We start from the raw sequence: 25,527 nt of genomic DNA, 5'->3' as shown, positions 1-25,527 counted from the left end.
TTTCACCTGCCAAAGGATCACAACAAAAGGAAGATAGACCAAAGAAATGATGCTGTGGAACAATGAATGTTTTCATGGAGACTTTCCAGCCACTTGCAATGGAAGATGGCAGTGCTGTTTCTTTCCCACTACCAAACAAATTGTGTGTGGAATTTGTGGGGGCTGACACCTCTTACATTATCGCAGAGCTGGAGCAGCTATGGTAACAGTAGTGTTTCTCATGGAAACAATGACACAGCCAACACCCCTTGAAGGAAAAATGGAAAACAATCCATGTCAGTGCAAACCAAAAGCTAGTCAGAGGATTTTGGGGATGCCACAGAGAGAAGACTGGCCAAGTCAAGTTTTACAGGTGCCCCCACCTCCTTTTGAGCATGCCATGATCTTGCTTTAGCAGGAGTGAAGCTACAGTCTGATGTGTCTGGCTGTATGTGGATTTAAAGCTGTTAAGTTGCTTGAAACACTATTATATAGCTACCAAAGGTAAGCAGTTCAGAAGTTTTAGCATGACTGCTACAATCCCTACGTATTTGCTGGAGATATCCCTCCATCAGTGTGGTCACCTTGTGTTGGGCACAGAAGATAACTGGCTTCTTACTCCCTCTATCTTTTTGGGTGAAATAACACTGAGTAGTGTCTTTGTTGTGCATGTGTGCTGTGTATAAACATGTATCACCATTAAAAAAAGGGAAAGACAGAATGAAAGAAGGACAAAGCCATCCAGAGAACAGGGCTGTTTGCCTTAAGGCTTGCTTTTAAAAGGCTAGAGTCAGTCCCAACCCAATGCATTACAAAGCAATATAGTGTGCAGCACCTCATAGATCTTCATGCTCCTCGAGATGCTACTAGAGAAGAGAGGGCAAGGAGGGATCTCACGCCCCTCTGCTTGGGTCTGGCAATGAAAGCTGAAACCCCTAAGAATGGGGACTAGAATACTTCAAGGACAGAGATTGGATTTCAGTTCAAAGGGCTACTAGAGCTGTACCAGAGTGAAAGGGAAGTGGTATTTGCATGCATATATAGCTGACAGGGCAGAAAGAGCAACTCTTCCTCCTGAAGAGCAAAATACCTTACAAACCTCCAATAGGTAAGTCTGCATATTTTTACACCTCTCTACCACCTTTCCAGTACAGACAGGAGTTTTGTTCTCAAAGGCAAGTTTAAACTAAACCCCCAGCTCCACACAATTGCATGCACTAAGACACAGGTAACCCTACTGGATATCAAACATTAGGTTTTTTAAGAACCACAATCATAAAAAATAAACCAGACTTCATTCAAATGCAGCAGCAAAAGCATTTTAAATTTTCAGAAGGACTTCTGACCGCTCCTTTCCTGCTTCTGAACCCCCTGTGAATAGCATATCTTCAGTCCTGAAATACAGTATATTATATTTTGTCTTGGTGATAGAAATAACTCCACCTACTCAGACAATTTCTTACTTATTCCATGCTGTTAGAACACTTCATCTTAAAGACAATTATAGTTTCTTTATATGTCATCATACATTTATGTACATTAACCTTGCGCTAAATTCCAAAGGCTAGAAACAACCACCTAAATCATGCTAATTAAGATGAATTACTGGAATGCTTTGAAGAACTCTGGGAAATGCATTTTGCTGCATACCACAATAATGAAAACAAAGCTAAATTCCATAACACTTATTAGCGCTCTTATTTCAGCCCTTTATTTTTTCTAGTCTTTTCTGGTATCCAAATTCCCTTCCCCTCTGTCAGGGATGCAATTTAAATTAATTCCTCCAACCAACACCTCAAAGCGAGTACATCCTTGCTAGAAGCTGGCTGTTCACAAAAAAGTTAATGGGCCAAATTCATCCCCAGGTATAATACCTGAGTTCTGCAGAGTTGCATGATGATGAATACAGCCCAGATTTGGGAGATACATGCTTCTTCATTTTCTGTGCTCCATACTTCATTAACGTTCATTGATATCACACATATTCTGAAACATCACAAGTAGACTGAAAAGAGGCAGGAGCCAGCCCACTGAGATGAAGAAAATCCCTGCTAACAGATTTACTTCAGCTGGCTTCTTTATGACCTCTGTTAGGGGACTCAGTGGTGGAAAAGTCAAGAATACAGGAGTGGTGCAATGCCAGGACAAGCAAAGAGCTTAAGTGATGCACAATTCATTGCCTTGGCCTTCAGAAGACACCTCTTGACCCTACAGATCTGATTCCTCTGCTTCAGGGATTTTATCAAAAATTAGGTTAATTCCAGATTTGCATGTACAATACACTGAACAGGTGGACACCCTCCAGTAACAAGGTGCAACAGTAGGATCTTAAAAACACACGCAGAGATGGGTCTCACAGCAATTCCAGCTCTTCATGTTATTAAAAGGAAAAAAAGCCTCCCATCCCCAGCCTGCCTGAGCAGCCCAACACTCCAAAACCCTTAAATGAAGGGAAAGGAGCAACATGAAGGAGGGGCAGCTTAAAGGAAATAAAGAGGCTCTGCATGAAATTAGTATGAAACTATCCATACCATGCTGAGCATGTAATAGAAATTAATTTTACTCCTGAAAAAGCCCCTGTAATTAGACCTTTATGTCACCTTGTTCTGTTTGCCATATAATCATGCTTGAAGTTGCTGCTCTGGAAGTGAACTCTTACCAAGGCCTCTTTTTTCTCAAATGAAAAGAGAAACATCTATAAATTATCATCAGAAAGAAGATAATGGATGCTGACTGCTCCCTAAAAGCCATTTTTTGAGTTTTCCTTTCCAAGCAGAAGCTAAACAGTGTCTACTGATACTCATTAAGCAGTCAGCATCCTCCTCTGAAGAGCTGACGTCAGTCTGCAGCCTAGGACCTGCAATTATCATCCCTTACCATTGAAGTGGATGGCTGCTTAGTTACAGCACGATGTGAAGTCTGAAAGGAGCTGGCTGACACCAGCTGCCCTCCCTCAAAGAGTTTCAAGTGGGAGGTAAAGAATGAGAACTAGTCAAATTTAATAATTTTTGACCTTAGGAAAACTTTTACCAGGCCACATGATTTTCCCACCCTTTCCTCCCCTCACCATTTGTATCTCTTCATTGCTTGCAGGCAGGAAAGTGAATAATAGCCAATTTAAAGTCAGTTCAGATAAACAACCGAAGTTCTGTATCTGTATCTAAACTGTAACCCTTAGGAGCATCTCAAAATTGTGCTCATCAGTATGCAAAGAAAAAGCAAAGATTTTCCTCTACCTTTGTAAGCCACCAGGAAAATGCCCAACAAAGCTTCTTCATGTCCACAGGCAGCATCAGGTTTAAAATAGAGTTCCCAGGACTGGTCTGGTGCCGAAAAGGCAAACAGGACAAGCTGTGTTGGTAGGAAAGCTAAGGCACCTTGTTCTGGGAAAGGGAGAACACCCTTCAAAAATGTCATGGAGAGCAGCAGCCATTCTCTGCTGTTAGCTCTGCTGCATCCCAGCTGGACCTGTAAATCTGGCTAGACCCACTTTTTCCAGATATCTGAGCTACTGCTCAGCAGAAAGCAACTGCAGGAGACTGTTAACACCCTAACGCCTCCACTCCATTGAGTACTGATGGTTTTTGGTTTTCTCCCCTAGTCCTATAAAGATCTCTACAGGTCCCTAAAATAGGAACTGCCAAGATACTCACCCCTACAAAGGGATGGGTGTGTGAGCCCAAGTCATACAGCGGGACAAGAAATCACAAAAGCTCCTCACTGCAAATAAAAAGCAGGTGGGCGAGCATGGCAGCATGAAGAGAGGGACAGTCAATGCTGGAGAAGGGACAAAGCAAGGACTGTGAAGGTGACTCCCTAAATACCATTTTCCTGAGGTTTCTGCCATTCTGGCACAGGATAAAAACATCACCTTACATTTGTATGGGGATGGTATTCAGCCTGGCCTGTTAAACGTGCAAGTTGCACCCAAAACAGGCTGTAGGATGTAGCTTTGAAAGATGACAAAATATATTGTTTTACAACTGCCAGGGGAGGGGGGCGTGCTTTGCATGTGTACTAAATCAGAGGCTGATGACGACTTCTACCTTACACCTTGCATTATACCACCCATTCTTCTTCCATGACACTTTCCCCTAACGACTCACATTTGTTTGATGAATATCTAAACTTTATCAGACATTCCTACTCTTGTTCCTTTCGAGCCATCTTACTAACATTTGGTTGCTATTAACTTCAATACATAATAGCCTGGTATTTGCATTCATTGCACTGAGCCATCCATCATGCGTGCTTATTTTTTTGCTTTGTTTTTGAGATGAGTACAATTATCCAACTGCTGCAAGCACTTCATTACCTAGCTTTCCTACATTTTTCACTACTAGGTGAGCATGTATTTAAACCACAGTATTGCTTAGTGCATAGGGCTGGGCTCTCTTTTCTCAGGATGCTCCTTCAGCAAACCCCACAACAGCAATAAGTATCAGAAAATGCTAGAAACGAACAAAACTAGTGACTTGTATCCACAGAAAAACAGACATCCAATTTCTAAGTTGTTTATGTGCTTAATGCTGCAAGACTGCTTGCTAGGATGATCAGAGATACCTGAGGAATAGAAGTGCCAAAGGATGTCTAATGTTTAAGAAATCCCTCTGGACATCTTACTGATGGTCCACAGTTTGATTATATTGTGTCAGACAGATCCCCAGTGTTTTATACTCAGTAGAGATGACATGAATCACTTCATTCTCCATTGAAATTCAGTATCTTCTGGATGGAAGGCAGGATATAGATTTTCTTTCAGGGCATTTTGTGAATAGAAATAAAGACGAATTCCATAAACCATTGAAATTACAGGTAGAATGTAACAATGTGGAATGCAGGCTGACTGGCATGTCTTCATCACTGTGAGCCATGCAATGGGAGATTTAATGACCCTGCTATGACAGGACCTTAGCTTCATGAGGAAACCCAGGGAGAAAGGTGAAAGGATGTGAGGTGACACTGATTTTCACAGTGCTGTGGGAACTGGGGTAGTTATTATCTGGATCAGGCTGAACTGAAATTAGTGAGACTAGGGTTGAGTCATCCTTTCACATCCTGTGGAGCTTCAGAAGGTCATTTAATTAACAACACAGTGACAGAAAGGTCCTGCAGATGGGATTACTGCAAAGTAAGCAGTGGTTGCTCCAAGTGCAGTCATGCAGGAGGCTCAATTCGGGAACAAGCAGGCCTCAGAGCTTCTCTCCTGCATGCCTGACCCCATCAAGAAGTTGTTTCTTAGGGGACCACATTGCTGAAAATGATCCAAGGAAGTGCAATTTCTTCTTTTTCTTGGCAGGTTGTTTTTCCTAGATCAGGTCAGTGACCCACCTCACAGCTTAGCCCAACATAGGGCTGTGCTGCCAAAAGCAAGGTGGTGGTGAGCTGCAGCACAGAAGGGGGAACAGGCAAGCTTTTTGCTGAACAGCATCCTCCTTTTCTGCTCAGAGGTACGTACCCTTCTCTTAGACATAGGTCACCTCCAGTTCTGCTTAGAGACACCTGGCACAGTGAAAAAGCAGTTGGAAGATGACAATGAGGTTGTGTTCATTTAGGTGTTCAGGCTGCTCTCCTGAATCAGAGATGGGCACATGACTAAGCTTCCTGGGATGATTTATGCTGTCTCAAAGGGTATTCTGTGGAGACATGATGTATAATAGACTAGGAGGAGGTTGAGTTCAATGTTTTGCAAAGAGATCTCCTGTGTCACAATTTGTATTGCGCTTAAACACTGCTAAGGCATCTGAAAATAATTCAGGGAGCTGGGGAACTGCTGTGCCTGTCAGTTCCTGAAGAGTTGAGTCATGTACCAGATCCGATCTCTAACTCATATCAACAGCCTAAACAGATGAATTAAGCCAAGCTGATACCGAGCAGTTCCTGACGGGTCATCCAACCCGAAGATAACGTGCTCACAAAAGCAGAGACATCCATGCAGTTGCTTACTCTGTATATCTTGCACAGATCCCAGTGCGGCACAGCCTCTTTTCAGGCTGCATTACACACAACTAGTCTACAGGGGGACCAGAGAGGCTGAGCATCTCACAGTGATGTGCGGTGCCATCTGACCACAGAGGCAGCAGTCAGGCAGAAGACTATCCCTGAAGGACTGGGCTGTCTTCCTCAATTTACCCCAACCACTCACTGGGCCATGGGTGTATATGATCTTTATGGCTTGCTATAGCCTAGCAAGCGAGCTGAGGGAATCTGATCTGTTTGGCAAGCAAGAGTCAGCTCCTTAGTCATTGTTCCAGTAGTTTAGCAGGCCAGTGGCTAAGCTTAACAGGTAACAAGGGGAAGAAAGGACAAACAGGACACTCCAGAGCTGCTTGGAAGAGCCCTGTGAGACTTCCCCCACAGGGATCACATAGGTGCTGTTAAATGAGGAGAAACAAAGGTCTTACAGCCCATCTGTGCCTCCTCAAGACAAAACATCTCCCAAGTATTGTCCCATTCCTCCAGATTTTCAGATTTTAGAGCTTTCTGCTGGTCATTGTTCATAAGTGATAAAATTGCTTTAATCTTTCATTTGCTATTCCCCCCTCATTTATCCTTTAACTTAGTTTTCTACACTTACATTCCTATTCCAATCACTTTTTTATCCTTCCAGCTTCAGAATGTTTTGCAGATTTTAAATGTTTCCTTTTTATTTGATCAACATCTTCCTGTTCTATATTTGTACTTGCAAACAGATACCTGCATATACACCCACATTCTGACTCAATCTTTGTTTTGTTTTCAAGGTTCATTTCCCACTTTCATTTGTCACTCACCCTTCTTCAATCCAACTTTATTTATCCTCTTTATTGCTGGAGCATTAATTTTGTTGCTCATTTAGTATCTGACTCCAACCTATCTGGACTCACCTATCTCTCAGGCTTATCTCTACACATTTCTTTATTCTTTCTCCCTCTGATGCAAGCACAGCATCTACTCCAATTCATTTTCTCCCTCTTTGTGTACTGTTTCATGTTCCTGAGGCCATACCACGTTGATGTCCCTTCTTGCTAGAATAAGCACAGAACATCCTGTCCTAACAGCACATTAGAAATTTCATGAAAGCAATCATTTTGTTGGTATTTACACTGATTTATCTGTGCATTTATATGATGCTCAGCACTAGGATGTAGAAAGATGGGACACCAAGCTGTGATACTTACACTAATATTGCATTCATTTTCAGTAGTTCTTGCAGGACATAAGAGCAGCTGATATTAAAGTGTCCCATTCACTTATACTTGCCATTCAGCTGCATAGCAACTGCAGACTACCTTTTGCAGACTTATTGAACTATTTTTAGTTCAATTACTTGTTCCCCTGACTCAGACTGCAGGGAGAGTCTGAGCTCCCTTTTATTCAGTATGCGCAAATGAACCTCATTGCTTGCACTCATTCTGACCTAAACAGCATGCAGCTTTTAGCAGGAAATTTTAGTTACTGAGATATAAACTTATATGTTTGTGCCTTGTGCCTGACAGATTTTCAGGCTAATTTAGTTCCCATCTTGTTTTCATAGCCTGAAGTTTTATCGTGTGCATATCTTTCTCACCTACCTTTGGTGACAGAAGCTACCTGCAGGTTGATTTACTGGCTTGAAGAATGGCTCGTTGCCGGGGAAGCACAGGCCTCTAATGATGATTGCCCAATATTCTATCAAAGTAAATCTCTAAAAAGGAAGAGGGAGGGACAGCAGGAGCCTTGTTTATCATCTTTAGAAGCTGAAGTGAGCAAACTTTCTTCCTTTTTTCAAACCCTGCAGGAGTAAATCCAAGTGAGGCTAAGGGAAGGTTTGGAAGCAAATCTGTGATAGCTCCCGAACACCACCAGGAACAGGATCTGCTCCTTGTTGCTGGATGGCCATACTGAAGGGACAGGATGCACCTGTGCATGTGTCATTTAAGTTGAAATTGTTCACTGTGTTATCATTTCATAATAAAGGCTGTTAAGCTGAGAACTCAGAATACTTAGTATCCAGACGTAACATCAAAGTAGCCTTTTCTGCAGATTTTTGGAATAAATATTGCTCTCTAACCTCAAAAATTGCCCTTCTAGTTTTTTTCAAGCTTCAACAAGATAAGAAAGTCTAGAGTACATTATTGATAAAAGTTAATGTAACATTAATTCTTAGCCCCCACAAACAGCTTCCATGAAAGAATATTTCCCATACTCAGCTACTACTAGAAAAAACCTTATATGCTCTGCTTTTCCTGAGATCCCCAGTATCTGGCCCAAGCAATAACTGTTTTGATCCTGATTGGCGTCTAGAAACCTGAAGCATCCCTCCCCATGAATGCTAACAGAAAAGTGAACATCTCACCTGTGCAGGCAAATCATTAAAGTTATGCACAGTGGATTTATAAGTGATGCTGAGAATGTCGTCCCCTACTTCTGTTTTGCACTGCCACTTTGAAGGCAGCATAATTAGAGTATATGTAAAGCAGTAAGTAACCACTTTATTGGAACGTGTTGAGGATAAACAGGGACTTTACCTCACCGTAATCCACCAGGAGGTATCACAGGCTGGTGAAACACTATCTGTGGAGCATGATGTACTGTGGAACTACATTTCTTACTTCAGATCCCACCAAGATGTTGTAAGGAGCACATGCTACGCACACTGCCTTTACTTTGCATTTCTACCTTTGTACAAAACACTGAAACACATTATTTACCAGTTAGATTTTTAGTGACAGTTTGGTAGTATCTATCAACTTTTTTTCCTGTCATCTGTCAAGTTACTTATCTCAAGATTCCTTTTTTTTTTTTTTCCCTGGTTAGATGCTCTTTTCCTGTTATCATCTTACTGCTAATACCCTTGTGTTCTCTGCCCTTGCTTAATGAATTGAATGGTGGTCTTGCCACTTCAGTGCTGTTCTTTCTTATTTTTACTTTTATATTTAGCCCTTCATCCAATTTCTCATTTCTTTCCCACCTTTGTCAATGGCAAACTAAGATCTAGTTAATGTAGGTCACATTCTATCCTCCTCCTTTGAGGGGACATCAGACTACAGAATTTCTTTGAACCAGGCTATGCTCCACAGCTGCCATTACCAGCTGCTGGTTTAAGCCACTGAGCTGTAATAATCTCACTGATGCTAGAACTTCACATCTCCTTGTGTTTCTCTTAAGGAGATCACTGAACCACAAAGATATTTACCTCCACAGAGATAAAATCATATTTTATTTTTTTTTCTGAGTGGAAACAGAGGTTATCTGATAGCCTGAAACTAGTGGAGATAAAAGCCTAGCTGGAAGTGAGGGAGAGGTGGAAGGAAGGGAAGAGAAATAGGGTTGCATCAGGTATGTATGGAAGGAGCAGGACCTGCAAAGCAGAGGTTGTCCTGCCACTGACCTGCTGGAAGCAGATTCTTGGCTCCCCCCTTTTATGCTTTGAAGGAGGAGCCACCATTTCCTGCATCTGTGTGGTGACCATTAAAACACCACCAGAATGCCTATAATTAAAAGGAAGATCTCCCTGTCACAGGTTATAGATCCTCTCCCCACTTTCAGAAATGTAAAGCTGAGCATGACTTATTAAGGTAGGCGTCCAAACCAAGTGCCTCCAGGATGTCATTCCCCATTTGCTTTTACTAACCAGAGAGAAAATGGAGGACTGGATTACACAAGTCATTAGATGGCAGTCAGTGTGATGGTTGCACAGTAAGAAGGAACAGCTAATCTGGAAGAAAGATGATCACGAGCCAAAGCAGTGCAGAATACAGGTCTGTGCAGATATTGTTACATGTAGTCATTCTGTCTCTGTCTGGAATTACTCACAGGTGAAGACTTATATGCATAGAGTATACTAAGATTTAAATATTAAGCAGATGCTCTTTACAAAAATATTGGTGTGAGGAGTCATTTTTGATAAAGGTTATGCTTTTGCAATGTGGCCTCTTATGATTACTTTATCATCCAATTTCTATTTAACAGACCCTTACAAGAGCATTGTATATGGAAACGGCACTGCACAGATTTCGATAGTAAATCCTACTTTGTGTCCTCCTTTAGTCTCCCCACTCTTTTCAAAATTGTTTTCAAGATCAGTCCTCATGCTGAAGAGAAGCCTCTTTTTGTGTTTACAACACTAAATGTTGAGTAACAAAATTATTAATGCTAATGACCCATAGTGCTGCTCCTAATTGCAGTAACAAAAATAGTTTAGAAACATTTAGATTTGGACTGCTCTTAACATTACATTGTATCTAAAAAAAAATTAAAACATGTTCCAAAAGAGAAGGCTTTCTTTCCTAAGTACACAGATTCAGAGCATTTTGCAGATCCCCAGCATTTTACCAGGCTATGAACCAAACCAGCCCATCAGATGCTGTGACTGACCTGTCCCTCTCCTGGTATCAACTCAGCCATTCTGAGCACAACAGAACCTCCTCAGGTAGAGGATGCTGTAGCTGCCCTTGCTGCCAACTAATATTCTGCCCAATGTGACTAACCAGTATGCCACGTGTTCATCAGGAAAATAACACGGGAGCAACATCCACAATCTGTCTGAGCTAAAAATCTATGTAAAGCCATATCTTCTTAAACTTTCCAAGTTTCAATTACTTTAGTACTCATTGTTTTCCACTTCTTTTGCAATCCACTGTTTCCAACCTCAGCACCTGTGACTATTTACACACATTTCTGAACAACCCAGGCACCAACACACTGCTCTGGAAATCACCCAGACCAAAGGTACTCCACAACTGCATCAACAGTGATAAAAGGTTACCTGTTGAATAACTTGTCTGAATACCCTGTGGCCTCAACCCAATCCCGTGGGACACTCACGCACCTTGTCAGACCCACACATTTCATGATGACACTGCCAAGAAATGAACTGCCAGATTGGTCTACACAAATATCCCAAATCATTTTCTCCCTCCATTTGGATAAGAAACAGCTGTCCCCACCCCCATCTCTTACTATATTTCTTTGACCTGCCCAAACCACATTGCAGGAACAGCAAATGTGCCTGATCTAAGCACCAAAAAGCAGCCTCTTACTCAGCCTCTCCCTACGGAGAAGCATCCTGGGTATTATCAGCTGGAATGAGCGCAGCTTGGGGAACAATGTTTGTTCATTTATTGCTTATTACAAAGCAGCAGGGGGAAGTCAGATTTTAAGCCCAATAAACAGGTTGGCAGATTTCCTGTAAATCTGCTGTGTTTTATTGCTGGCATAAAATGCAAATAACCCCAAGTACATTTGGAACAGGCCTGTTTTTTTGCAGTAGGCACAGTATTTCCTGTCTTAACAGGAACCTACTTCAAATGTGATTCTGGCCATAAAATTGTCTCTGAGAACAGCTCCTTGGTATACACTCTGCTCATGTTCCTTTAGCAGCTCCGTTTCCTCACTTTAAAGGGAAAGTTAGTTATTAAGGGCATCTAATACAGCTGCAAAGCAATATTCCAGCCTGCCTCATGTGAAATCAGTGAGCCCTGCTGGGTAGGGTCTGGTTCCAGGATCATTTCTGTTGAAAATTATGTACAAGAAGCAAAGCGCACAGCATGACTTCCCAGCTCCAAGGTGGGGAATGCAGCACTAGCCACATGAGCACCTTTACTTGCTCTTATCAGCTGGGTAAGTCTAGTGGGAAAGTTGCTGGAGGAAGGCAGAGATCCCAATTCAAGATCATTCTTCAGGAGAACAAGGGAAAACATTTTACAAAGCCAAGGGCGTCTTGGACTTTATCTTCAGTTGTCTTTGCATTTTAGCTGCTACCTCACATTACAGAGGATGGGAGCTCTCTGTGACAAGAACAGGAAAACAAGGCTCATCAAGGTTTTGTAGATCCCACACTGCTTGTTCTATTCATATTTGACCTTCACAAAATTGAGCAAGTTTCATAGAAAAGCAGATGTTTACAGAATCTACTTGGGATAGCAACAAAGAAAACTATTTGTGACTCCCCATCAAGTTTTTAAGAATTTTAAATTCAGGGCTAAGCCCTTGTAAAGCTATCAATGATTCCGTTTAGGAGTCTGGGACACGCTGTCTGGATTTTCTTGCAGTTTGAAGGGATTCACATTTGATAATCTTTTTTAAGCCCCCATCCACTTCAAACCTGGAAGCTGTACTTTCCAAGAGGACTTCAGCAAAGCTAACATACAAGTAAATTTAGGATACTCACATAGGTAAAAATGAATACTGCTATCTGAAATGTAGTATTTCTTCATATCTAGTGGGATAAATCCTACACAATATTTATGAAGAGAAGTAGGCATTTCCAGAAGGTTGGTCACCTATGGACACATACTTTAGCCTAGAAAGGACCATTTTCTCCATGTTCTTCTGGTGATCCAAGAAAGCAGCTGCATGATGAATGCAGACATGTTGCCTTGAGTTTGGTTCCTGCCAATGACATATTTGACTGTAGTTAAATAAATGAACCCCACTATAAGGCTGCTTTATAAAAACTGCAGTCATCTAAAAATGCAGTCACATTATGAGGTGTTTTTTTCTCCCTTCAAGTGATGAATCTCCCCATCCCCACCCAGAGAAAAAGCAGCTTAGGATTTCTACAGTCCCCAGTTGTGTCTGAGCATCTTTACACTCATGGCTGGCCTCTTAAATCTAGTCCTTAAGCTTTCCAAGTGCTCTTATTTTTATCCCAGAAATAAGAGAAAGAGGGAGATTAACTGGGTTAAACCTTTAATACCAAGATAAAGGGCCCCCTTTCCCCTTTTCTTTCTTAACCCTTAGTACTTCCTTCTTGCTACTCACTCATTCCACTTATCTGTCCAGGTGGCAGGTATTTAACTCTGTTTACTTTACAGCATGAGCTGTTTTTATCCTTTTACCTTTGCAAGCATCTTTGTTTTATCAGAGCTGCAGTATTAACAGTCTTTTGCAAATATCCCACTGTTAACTTCTGTCCCATCCAATTACTGTTGTCTTCATTTCAGATGGTGAAAGATCCGTGCCATCAGCCCACCCAGCACTGCTCAGAAACTCCCTGCAGCTGGAGTGGGCACCTGGGATGCCTGGCAGCTCTGCCTATTTCTATAGATGCATTGTGAGTCAGTGGCACAGCCATCACTTACCCAGATTTCAGAGGAGACAGGAGAAAGAACAGGATAAATTGCCAACATTTAAGTGAAAAATGTTTGAGGCAGCTAATAGGTCAAAGTCCACTTATATGTTTGCAACCTCTACAATGCGCACCTGGTTGCACAGTCACTTATTCATAACAACACTTTGCCCATTACTTTTTGAAGGCAATCTTAACCAAATCAGCCTCAAGACTGTATATTTCATGTCTGTGTTGCAAGGTGGAGAGGGCTGAAAAGAGTGATGCTGCCACTTGATATTCAGGGCATTGCTGCAGAAGGGAAGGACTGAAGGACAAGACAAAACAGAACATGCCCACTTTGTGAATCTCTGAGGATTTAGGCCAGACAAGGCCCTTAAATAAAAAGCAAAGGATATATTTTTTTGCGTATCATGGTTCCACAGTTACACAAGCATGTCTATATAGCAGTCAGACCTTAAATTAAAGTTGTTTCTTTACCTTGATAGAAATCCCTTGGCCAGCTTTGCTGTAAACATGGAAAAAAAGTTGAAAGGGAAACAGGATGGTGCTGCAGCTGGCAGTGCTAAGCGTTAGCCAAATAGTGAGGCTGTGACACGGGATGGTAGCTACACCTGATCCTTCACCAGTCCCAGAGCCTGGTGGGTGCTGGAGAGACAGCCACAGCTGGACATAGCCTCCAGCAAGCTCTAGTGTCCAGCCCAGCTGTATGTTAACATGTAAAAGCTGGGGAAAGAAGCTAAGATTAAGAGCGGGTTTAGATTTATCCTTAACTCACAGTTTTGGGTCAGGAACTGCTATCATAAATTGGCACAGAAAGGAGAACAGCAGTATCACCAGGGCAGAGGAACGACATGGAAGTCAACAGTAAACCTGCACCAGATCTGCAGCAGCCAAACAAGCTCTGGTTTCCCCAGAGGCAGTGTGATCACAAAGGAGAGGTGGGTTGTCCGGGGCTCTGCTGCTTACTTTTACAACTTAACTGCTTTTTTCCCTCTCCTCATTCCGTTTTTAAATAGCTGCTGCCTCTGCTTGGTGCTGTCAAAACTTAATGGTTATTTAAAGAGCTCCATGAAAATAATCACCAAAAAAGTGTGCTAATGTGCTAAACTATTCCTCCGAACACCTGTGAACTGTTACATTTTACAGGGCTAACAAGTCAGACTCAAAATAGGATTAGGCATTTATATGACTTGGATTAGCACCTGCAGCAAGTCACTGAGAAGGATAAAAAAAGCAGCAGCTCTTGACCTTCATGCTTTGGGCCAGAGACAGGCGAGCACCTGCAGGGGAGAAGGAAGAATAGCGCTGTACAAGACCAAAATGTTATTTCTTTTGTCTAGCAGACACCAAATAATGCACTGTGTGGGGCTTTGTCCCCAGAAGCTCCTGCCATGAGGCAGACACTGACATGGGAGGGACCGTACAGACCTCTGATCCTTTGTACCCTGCAAGCAGCATGCATGGCTACATGCTCCTGTGTATTAATTCCAGACACTTCAGGCATTTTATAGTGAGCTGGGTAATTTGAAAATGATTCAATGTGGAGACTAATCATTAAGCAAGACTTCTACATCAGCTGTAATAGGGAATGTTGCTTATCCCCTTAGCCAGCTCAGTTTGTCTAAGCTGTCTGGCCTAATTGTCTCCACCTTTCCTAAAATTAGTCAGGATGGATAGGCCTCCACTGAAGGACTTTTCTCCATGTTGGCTAGGAAGCTGGGGTGTTCTGCACCCAGCCTCTAGTTCCCAATGACCGCAGCTGCATGAGATGAATACTCATCCCGTCATGAATACTCATCCCATCCCATCCCACTGCAGCACATACTCATGGGGATGGCTTTAATTGCATCCGTCTGGGATAACAGCTTCCATCACAAAACTCAGCTAATTAGTGGAAGGCCTATTTCTAAGCTTTAAAGTTATGTATTTCTTGCAGAACTTATTTAAGTTAGCCACTAGAGATATTATAGGTGATGCTGTAAAAGTCTGAGAGAAGGGGACTAAGCTGATTCCATGCTTATGACTAGCACCATGTTAACAGCACAAGAAGACGGATGGCCTGTTCCCCAAACACCATTACTGATATACTGAAGACCCATATTTAGTGTTAGATGCCCTGGGATAATCCTGCTGGAATACTCTATAGAAGATATTGTCACAATCAAAATGTTTTTGTAAAGGCAAAAATGATTTCTGTCCCCAGAAATGATCATTTTTTCCAGCTGCTCTTCAGCAGCAGATCTGTGCCCAGCTCAAGGCACGGAGACTGCTCTGGGACACACAGCATGGAGGAGAAGGACTGGAAATCAGGACAGAAGAGGGAAAGGTCTGCTTCATCCTAATGAGGGATTGCTTGTGGCAGGGGAAAGGCTGACGAGGCATTTGAAATTGGAGGGGCTTTATCTTATGGAACCCTTATACTCCTTCCCTGTACGCAGGCCTGCAGGAGAACACTGTCTGCCACAGGCAACACATCCAGAGTTTGCCACTGCTCAGATGACCTATGTTAAACTGTGTCACTCTTGCACAGGATGCTTCCTAGGAGGGCTAAGTTTTTATCACCTCTATACTTTACAGGAAAAAATGTGTCCGCAGACCCAGATGAGATGCTTCAACTTTACCACAGGGTGACATTTTTTTTTCTTCCTACAGTATATTGTGTTTGATATGTACAGTAGATCGGAGAACTTGTCTGCTGAGAGGAAAAAAGGGGAGCGATAGCAGACCACAAGAAAATAATAACATTGCACCATGACAAGAAAGACAAGCATCAAGCAAGTCAAACCACAAGACTGAGAGAACCTTGAACTATTACTGTCCACTCCTGGAAAACTTATGGCTGGAGTCTTCTGTGCTTGGAAGTTACACTTAAGATGAAATAAATGGATCAAGTGCAGAGACAGAATTGCAGCCTAAAGCATAGAAAATCTCATCTCTAACAAAAACTAATATGCATAAAAAAGTCTGAGAGAACGTTGCACAATGAATATTGAAGAGAGCTGCAGTGGCAGGAAGTCTACTTGCATTTGTGCAAGCTAAGACAAGAACTGGCTCAGATTACTTTATAGGATGTTATAGGTTAGGCATCAGGAAAAGCTTTCAATAAGTAGTAAAGTCATGGAGAAGACTTCCTGCAGGCTGTGAAGGATTCATTGCTAAACAGCCTTCAACAACAGGCTAACAGAAATCTGCCAGAAGCAACAGAGTAATTGATCCTCCTCTGAGACAGGAGGATGGATTATGTGATCACTTCAGAGTCTTTATACCCTAAATGTATGATTGTCAGATTTAAAAAAAATGCAGATTTTAGGTAAATACATATTTTCAGTATCTGAATTTTTCTTTCCCTGGGGCTTTTGCATCCTTACAGGGCTCTTCATCTTTCTCTGACCTTTTTTCCTTTTTAAAATTCTCTGCCCAAACTGGTTGATCACTGTCCTCCTCTTAGAATAATTTAGCTTCTTTAATACTGCTCAAGTCTATATTGCAGTCCAGGGCCATGCAGTTGGTCACAGTAATTCTTCCACTCCCTACAAGGAAAGCAAATTCTTACTCAACCTTCTGATGGCCCTCTGCCTGGCAGTCTAGCCAAGCAAAAGCTCCATCTCTTCATGCTTGCCTCCCACACCACGACACCCACACAGAGCTGCTTTTAACACTGCAAGATAGGAGAAGCAATAATCAGCAGAAACCCTGGCAAACATGCTCATTTCTGAACCACGTATATCAGAATAACCCTACCCTTCCTCCTCCATTTTGTTGCGATTAACTGACCTTGTCCTGGTACCTGTCAATTGCAAGGTAGTATTTAGATAATTTTATATATCTGAATATCAGAAATTGAGCTTGAAACCTAAATAGGATTGCTTTTATTGATGTGACTGTGCAAATCCCTCCACTGTACCTAGGAAATCTTAGCCTGTTTCATGGTGCAAACATGCACATTTATTCTTGTAGTTTGTTACATCTTGACTAGAAGTGGTGCTGTTGCTATCAACAAGTGCTCTTAAAGTATTTAACATATTTTTTCCCCTTTAAGTAATGTTCATGCTCCTTTATTATTTTTGTTCATCTCTTGCAGAGTCCATGTAGAAACTCATCACATCCCTGCCCAGGTGGAAATGCCCTTCTTCCCATGACTGCACAACTTCTCTTTATGGAGTACCTTTTTTCCTGGTTGCTTTAGGTAGTGAGGTTGCTCAGGCTTCATATTCATCCTTAAATTGCTCCTGCTTTTACTGTCTATACTCTGAGTGTAATTCTTTGCCATTCCCCTTTCTGGAGTAGTTCAGATCACATTTGCCATGTGGTTTGTTAACCAGTTTATCTGAGCAGTGGCCAGTCCTCATTTAATGCTGTCTAGGATCAGTCACAGACTGTTGACGTTGTCTTTGCTGAAACTTAATAGCATGTAAAAATTCTTTTCCTCAGTTATCTGCAAATGAACATGACAAAACCTAGCAGCTAAGAAATAAAAGGAAGAGTGAATATCCTTCCAAACTGTGTGAGAACTTTTCATACTCACTGAGCACTTCTGCAAATAATCCACCCATTGTTTGTATAAACAATTATGATCCAAGCTGCATCAGCATCAATAGAGGCTCATCTTGAATCAAGCCCTCAATGTGAAGGTTCACTGACTGCCAGATTTTATGTTTAGATACCTACAAACATTTATAGGGTATGATTTCCCAGCTCTTCATAGTAACATGTCTCAGATACTGTGTACTCAGTGTATATTTTAGAGGGGCTCAGACATATTGGGCTGCATCTGCTGGTTTATTTTTAGGAAGATGAGCTCTGATAGATTTGCTTAGAAACAGCACGAAGAATGTGAACTTTTCAAACAGCAGAATATTTCCAGTTCTTGGTCTATGAACCCTGACAGCATTTTTTCAAATAAATTACTTGTAAAACTCATGTTGACCTCTTCTCTCCAAAGGCAGAAATCCAGAAGTCATCCCATTGGTGTGAAAGGTCTATCTTAAACCAATTTAAGCCTCCAGAAAATACAGAATTATGGCTGACACCAACTTTTCTTTCCATCTTTTCCTGTGACAGTACAGTGATGATATTTGCACCTAGCAGAATAAGAACACAGTGCCTGTATTAAGGATGACTTGACTGCTTTGAATGCAACGAGTGTATACGTCATGAAAGAAGTTCAGTGCAAATATCTCATGATCAGTTTTGTCCCAGCAGGTTAATAGAGAATAGTGAAGATAGGATTTTGAAAGCAGCTTACACAGTAGGCACACAATTCCCATCACAACTTGAGCTTGGAGGCCTAATTCTTAAACTGTGATCTTGCAAGGGCTTATGCAGCCCTTAAAGGCAAGCAGATACATACAGAGCAACAACTTACCAATGTATTAGAGTATTTTGAACTATCATATCCAGACAGCCCTGAAAATCCAAGCAACAGTAGTAGTTTGTTATTTTGCAGCTTCCCTGTACAATATCTGAGTACAAGGCTGTCAACTAAGAGGAGCTACAATTGTTTGGAACTTAACTTCACTTATTCAGAGATTTAAGCCCTGTTGTCAATTTGTAAAATCTATATTGCAAAAGCAATGATAAAGAAAGCTTCCCTCTTCCACACAGCGGTTTTGTCAATCCATCTCTACTCTGGGCAGATAAATCATACTGTGCAGAGAAAAGGCAAATCTAGCCACCTTCAGAAAAAAAATCCAGGTAAGTTTTCAAGATTGCCAAAGGTGCTTTGAAGATGGAGGAGCTGGATTGTGACAAGCAACACATTTTCCTCTCAAAAAATCAATGGTATGCAAGAGTTCTTGTGAATGCAGGAAGACAAGAAGCCACTAGTCTGTTCTCACATACATCTCTGAACACAACTTAGAAGAGCCGCAAAGAACCTCTGAGAAAACACCTGCGTTTGGGCATTTGTAGGACTAATAAAAACTAACATTTTTTGGCACCATGTAAGTCTAATTGTATAGGGTGATTCCATAGTAACATGTTTGTGTCTATCATAATGAACAACTTTTCACTTTAACAGCTGAGCTGCTAGCAAATTACAGCTCCTCTTCAAGCTGAACTGACCTAATTAGTTTTTGTTTTGTGCTGCTACTGAAGAAGCATGCACAAAGGATGCTTTCCACTCTTGCAAGAAAGAATCACAATTTAACATATATATCCAGGAGGCCCGATATCTCTTGTCCTGTCTCAAAAGGCTTAAATCCCTAAAATTCAAATATGATGGCTCTAGAATTGACTGCGCTTGCCTGTTAACAGAATTGTTCCTTGAAGCCTAGCAGCTTGAAATTATAACACTTTCTAGCGCTACACATTGGTAAACAAAACTCTGGAACTGCTCTGGGGCCAGGGCACCCACAGTGACAGCTGGACAGCTTGTCCAGGGGAAGGAGGTCTCTAGCCCCATCTTTTGGTAAACCTGAATTTCACAGCATCTTCCAATTCATCCAAGGACATCTGGGACCTGCCCTGCAAAACTACACAGTGGAGCTGAAGTGGGAGGCTGGAGAGGATCCTCACATTGCACCAAGTGGTATTTTCCAGAGGAAGGACTGTGCTTAAGCAGTTTTCTCTACAGATGACTGCTGTTGAGAGGCTTCATTACTGAAACACCCTGAAGACAGCTCTTTGCTGTTGCCTTCTGGAAATTCAGCGACGTCTTTCCTAGCCAGCTACTCTCTACTGCTTAAAATGTCTGTACTTTGTGTAGCTTATTTACCAACATAACAGTACAAAACCTGGTGTGAGAGCAGTTAGCCGCAAAGTGGGATGTTCTTTGTACCACCCTAACAAGTTCCAGCAATACAACAATTTTGTTTCATGACATTTGTGCATGTACCACTTCCTTATACCAGCACTGTCAGTGGTACAAATTGTGTGAAAAGATGTAGTTTAGTGTCCAGATGGTGTCATTATTAAGTTCTCATTAGCTGTGCTTCAAAGCGCTCCAGACTGAAGGGAAGCTGCAATGTGGAGCGCAGCAGGTATGATGCTGGATCCCTTGTGCAGAGGACTGAAAACTGAGCACGGTGATTTGTAGCAGAAAGTGCTGAGAGTTTGCAAGTGCAGAAAGGCTGGGGTTTGGCTGGCACCAGGGGAAGAGAGGAGCTGAGAATATATTCAGAGCAGGTACAGCTCTGGCACAGGGAAAGGAGTGATGGAGACAGCTCTGTTTCTAGGAGGATGAAGGTATATACTAATAGCCCTGTCTGTAGCAGGGAGATAATGTGGTCAGACCAAGCCAGCCACAAGAGCAGGAGGGAAGATTATTGTTCACCCACATCTCCTGTCTCTGCATGAGTTTGCTGAGGGCAAGCTTGTTAAGGATTAAGGTAATACACTGAAAAGAGAAAAGGTGTGGGATGACCATCTCCTACAAGGCCTGAAGCTGCTCCATCACCAAGCTCTGGCCCTGCCAGGCAAACAAGGATTAGCTTATCTGGGCTGGGACAGGGGTGATCACATCTTGGATGTGGCTGCCAAGCAGTTGACTGGGGAGGCGAAAAAAAAATGTTGATGCTCAGAGCCAGTGCCCAGGACAATTTTCCCAGCCAGGCTTGAAACAAAGCCAGAGTGGCAGATAAAGTGACCAGCTGGGAAGAAAAACAGGGAAAAATAAGGAAACTATCTATATCAGGAGAGAGAACAGTGGGCAGCTCTTGTTTCTGCTGCTTTTAATAATGCATGGAGATCACTAACAAATCTGCCATTTTCACACTGCTAATTGCAGAAGTGTTTGCCACCTCCCCAGGGCATTTCTTACACTATCCTGACATATTTTTCCTTTTCCCCTGACCTTTTCTCTTCCCCTCTCCTTTACATTTTTATTTATTTATTTACTCTTAAAGATAACAGACACTCATGGAATCAAAGACTGAAGAATTTAACCACCATTAAAAAGGTTTAAAATACAGTAATTTTGTATGCTCTTATCCCATCGAGGGTGCAGCCTAATACTATGAAGTCTTTTGCAGTTAATCAGTGAGGACTTGCACAGCTCCTTTTCTGCATAAAAGTACCTAGTGTTTCAAATATTCAACAAAACTTCTTGATTCTGCTATAAGACATTGAATCTGAAATATTGCTTGACAGAAATCACCGCAGTGTTTTCCGAATTTCACCATCTCTCCCTCAAAAAAAAAAAAAAAAAAATACTACCTTATCAGAACTCCTAAGCATCATTGAATACAAGAGCTTTGCAGCTACTGCCTGCTTATCTGAAATAAGACTGCTGCAAAGGCTTATTGATTTAGGGAGAAGAGAGTAAGCAGGTAAGAGTTATAGAAAACTGGTGCTGATTTAATGTTTTTAGGAACAGAAGTGAAAGGAGACACTGATATACAATGAAAACATTGCAGAGTTTTGTTTTTGTGATAAATACATGAAATTATAAAGAAATCACAGGAATCTTCATGAAGCCAACTATGCTGTCTGGACAGACAAACATTAGAGCCAGTGCATGTTTTATCCTCTCATTTTGAGAACCTACATGTTTCATGATTGATATAACTAAAATTGCTGTATTCAGCAGAAAAAAGCAGGCCAAAACTGGCAAAACCACACAGTCAGTATTCTATTATTGTGGACAAGGAAGTGTCATCGTCAAGGCTGGTGGAGACTGCAATAAGTGAAACCTTGTATTTCCTGTATGGTGTCCCCTCAGATCTTGAACAATCTAGATGTGGTGATCTAAGGGTGTGATTAAATAACAGTTGTATTTGATAACCTGTGTTTAGCTGCTTTAGAAAAAGAGATGGTAAATAAATGTTGAAATAAAGCCCCACTAGAATCAACATGAGAATTGCCACTGACTTCCTACCAGATATTTGAAAAGCTACAAAGAAAGGATGAATAGCAACAGGACCATCTCTAAAACATAGCAGGGTTTCTGAGCGAAATCCTGCAGATTTTGAAAACAGCTATTCTTTCCATTCAAGCCATTTTCTCATTGGGCTCCTAGAGCATTACCCCCCCCCACCCCGATACACTTAAGCTGTTTTGTATCTGCTGGGCAAAAAAGAGGTACAAGGCTGTCCCACTCAAGACAGAACTTCACTAATGCCACAGCAGCTAAACACCTCCCAAAGCAATGTCCCTCCAACAATGCTGGGGTGCAATGCTGTTTTGAAAGATTTTCTGTGCTATTTAAGCTTCTGATGAATCCAAGCTGCTTTGAACTCTCCCCCAAGAGGCACTCGGGGACTGTCCATGTCCAACAGCTGAAGACTTTCCTGCAGACTCACAACTCCCAGCTCTCCTCTAACAGGAGGAGATGGAGTTTTAATCAACATCCATATCCCACAGTCCAGCTCTAGGCATATGAACATGCAAATCTAACTGTCCCTGGGATGTCACTGATCCTGGAAGGACAGTGGGTTTTCACTGAAGGAAGTTTATTTGTTTTCCTTCTTGTTCTGCTCTCACTTCTGATGCTGTTGCCATCCTTCCCTGCAAGAGAGACCCGAAAAGGACTCTTCAGGGAAGTACTAGACTAACATATACTTTATTTAAAGCACTTGCTGTATCTGATGTACCCCTACTTAAATGAACAGCTTTACATTAATATGACACTGATATAATCAAAGAAGAATCAAACCTCATGCTGTGGAACATGTTTATTGGCCTTCAGTTGTAAAAAATGCTTTAACATGAGGCTATCTTTATTTCTTGAACTGTCCTTATTTCTTGTAGCAAATTCATGAAGCAAAGCAGCAGCGATTTGAAGTCTGCTCACTACAAAAGTCTATCCAATGAATTTCAAACACTGAGCTGGATATCCAGACTGAGGAGCAGTTAGCAGATGGGAAGCCAGAGATAGAGGATTTATCAGTACTACACACTGATCCTGTGGAAGTTCAGTCTTTCTAAGGTAGCTTGGAGAAAATAGTTCTTGTGCAGCCTGAGAGCAGAAAACCACTAATTCTAACCAACTGGAAGATAAAAAAGTTCAGTTTTCAACAGCATGGGTCCGGGAGGCAAATACAAAGAGCAATGCTTAGCAAGATAAAAGGCATTTGTATGAGTAGCTCTGCCTAATCTGCTTGTTGCTGGAAACAGCAGTAAGGGAAACTGAGGCTGATTAAGTTTTGCCAATAAAACCTTTACAGTTTGCTTCTGAAGTGTGCTGTTTCTACAAATTAAGTGGTTGTGCAAGGGCTGTATTTATTAACATAACGGATATTTCTCAGATTTGATGAAAAAACAAGTTATTTTCCTTTCCTTGGTCTCTAGGAAATAGAAAAATTAGCCAAAGTTCAGGAATATGGCTAGGCGATACCTGTAGGTGGACACAATCCAGTCCTCTTGGCCATTTCCTTCATATTGTTTGACATATTTGCTGGCAAGTGAGCAACTACCATCATCCCATCTAAGACTGCACCGTACATGCTGATCTCAGATGTTCTATATTCCCTTCTAATGTGCACTGTAGACATCTCAACGACCCCATGCTGAAGTTTACAGGTAGAACTACATTATGCCAAAATTTGTATTAAAACCTATTTATGACTATATTCCTTCTTTTTACCCTGGGAAACACTTGGTTACTGAAACTGCTTTATGTGCTCCGTTCCCCCTTGGTTTTCTGTCCCAAAGACATTCCCTCTTCTCTGCTGGCAACCCTGCAGCCGGAATCTCAGAGGTAATTGGACAGAGAATAGAGGCCCAGATTAAAATAGTTTGGGCTGAGGTCAGTGCAGTATAATTCTCCCATAATTACTCAAATCAAACTTGCTGGAAACTACACACTCATGTAGGTATTTTTTTCTTCTGCATCACGTGTGATCATACCACATCAAAAAGTGGTTATATCAGCTCCATGCTTTGAGCCCAAATGATTATATACTGTATTTGCCAGGCTGCCTGAATCTTAGTCCTTTTGGTTCCCTGTGCAGTTTCTGCCTTTGGGGAACAGCCTGTTAAGCTGTAGCCTTCAGCTTTTTTGTACTGGCTGTTCTTTCTGGGTGATGCTGGCGCTGTTCCCTGCCGTGTTAAAAGCAGCACATATGTTCTGGGGATCCCAAAGCAATTCTGTTTACTGCAGTGCACTGGGAACTTCACCTCCTGGGTAGCAACAAAGAAAGAATCAATTGTTCCCCGGCCAGATGCAAAAGGGGTGCAAAGTAAAAAAGTCACGAAGTACAGGCCCAATGTCTCGCTGTGCCTGCTATTATGGTTATTTACTATTGCCTTCTTTCAGTCACCATAAATCTCCGCTGAAAGGGCTTAGTTAAGATATGATTAGGTTGGGATTATTGCATATGAGCTTCTTGCTTGGGCTTATAAATGTGACAAACCCTGAAATATGGTTTCCACAGAAGAGGAGAGGGAAGGGAGGGAAATGGTGCTTTTACTGAAATATACCACAATTCCCTAATTACTCCTCTACACTAGTGACTCGGAGTGGTGGATAATAACAATTAAAGAAACATTCTCTGTTCTGCCCTCTTATGCCTCCAAACTTATATTCTCTTCAGGGATTCAATTTAACAGCAGCTGCAGAGTAAGACTTGAATGAAATTAGGCTGATTTAAGAGCCCGCATGGAGCTCTGTAACAAAGGGAGACGGCATAGTACAATTTTAGAGATTAATTCCCCTTCCTTGTGCTTTACTACCAGGAATTAAATGTCTAGAACTGACCAACCATTTCTTGGCAAAATATCTTTGGGCACAGAAAACACCCAAGTGCCTTTCAGATGCAGAGAAAGTATTCTCTCTTCAAAGCCTTCACTAGGACCAGGCCCATCTCTTCCACACTCCTCCAAGGAATTGAGGAACATTTTAAAAGAAGGTCTGAAGACAAGACTATTCTTCTAAGCATTGTTATTTCACCTTGGGAAGTAACAATTGTTACTCTAGCTCATCTGGACAACACTTAAATGTCTTAATATGGTAAGAATATTTAATCCAGTTGTAGAGGGCTAAACTGACTCATCCTGTACAGTTTAGCACCACTCTTTAACTCCTGACCTGGACTAAGCAGCCATGCAAAAGACTGCTGACTCCTATAATGGCATTCTGTAAGAACATATATTCATATAAAGAGTATAGCAAAGCAATAAATTATGCATTGATGTGTTGAAGTGGTTTTCTTTTCTCCTAGAGTTAAGATGAAGCATAAGTCAACCGATAACGGTTCTTCCTGTACTTTCTCAATAGGTTTTCTTTTGTAACAGTTATCCATGTTACATTTAATACACCACCCCCAGAACCTCTGTTTTGAAATATTAGCCACCAGGGGTCCAGAATCAAAACATGGAAATTTTTCTGCTTTGACTTCTTGCCAAAACCATTAAAATATTCTTTGCACTGTCACAGCTTGTGCCACCTCCCAGGGGAGTTGATTTAGAAGTAAATTACACGTAAGTGTCAGATGAAAAGAGCTTCATTATCTAATTCTTCCTGCACCAACATTTCTTTAAATTGCTTACTAGGGACAGAAGACAATTAGTCCTGTGTTTGAAATGAGAAGTAATAAGTATCTGTCACTCCTATTAACCATGATTATTTTTTGATA

At 41.6% G+C, this 25,527-nt stretch overlaps 1 long non-coding RNA gene across 1 annotated transcript in view; it reads right to left on the bottom strand.

Moving 5' to 3' along the window:
• Positions 1–25,527, bottom strand: part of LOC311444366 — a 97,352-nt gene that overhangs the window by 50,889 nt on the left and 20,936 nt on the right. The gene's annotated exons all lie outside the window — the stretch shown is intronic.

Source organism: Aythya ferina (assembly GCF_964211825.1).
Source record: "Aythya ferina genome assembly, chromosome: 14".
Classification (NCBI taxonomy): Eukaryota; Metazoa; Chordata; class Aves; order Anseriformes; family Anatidae; genus Aythya; species Aythya ferina.
This window is presented reverse-complemented; position numbering and strand designations above follow the sequence as displayed.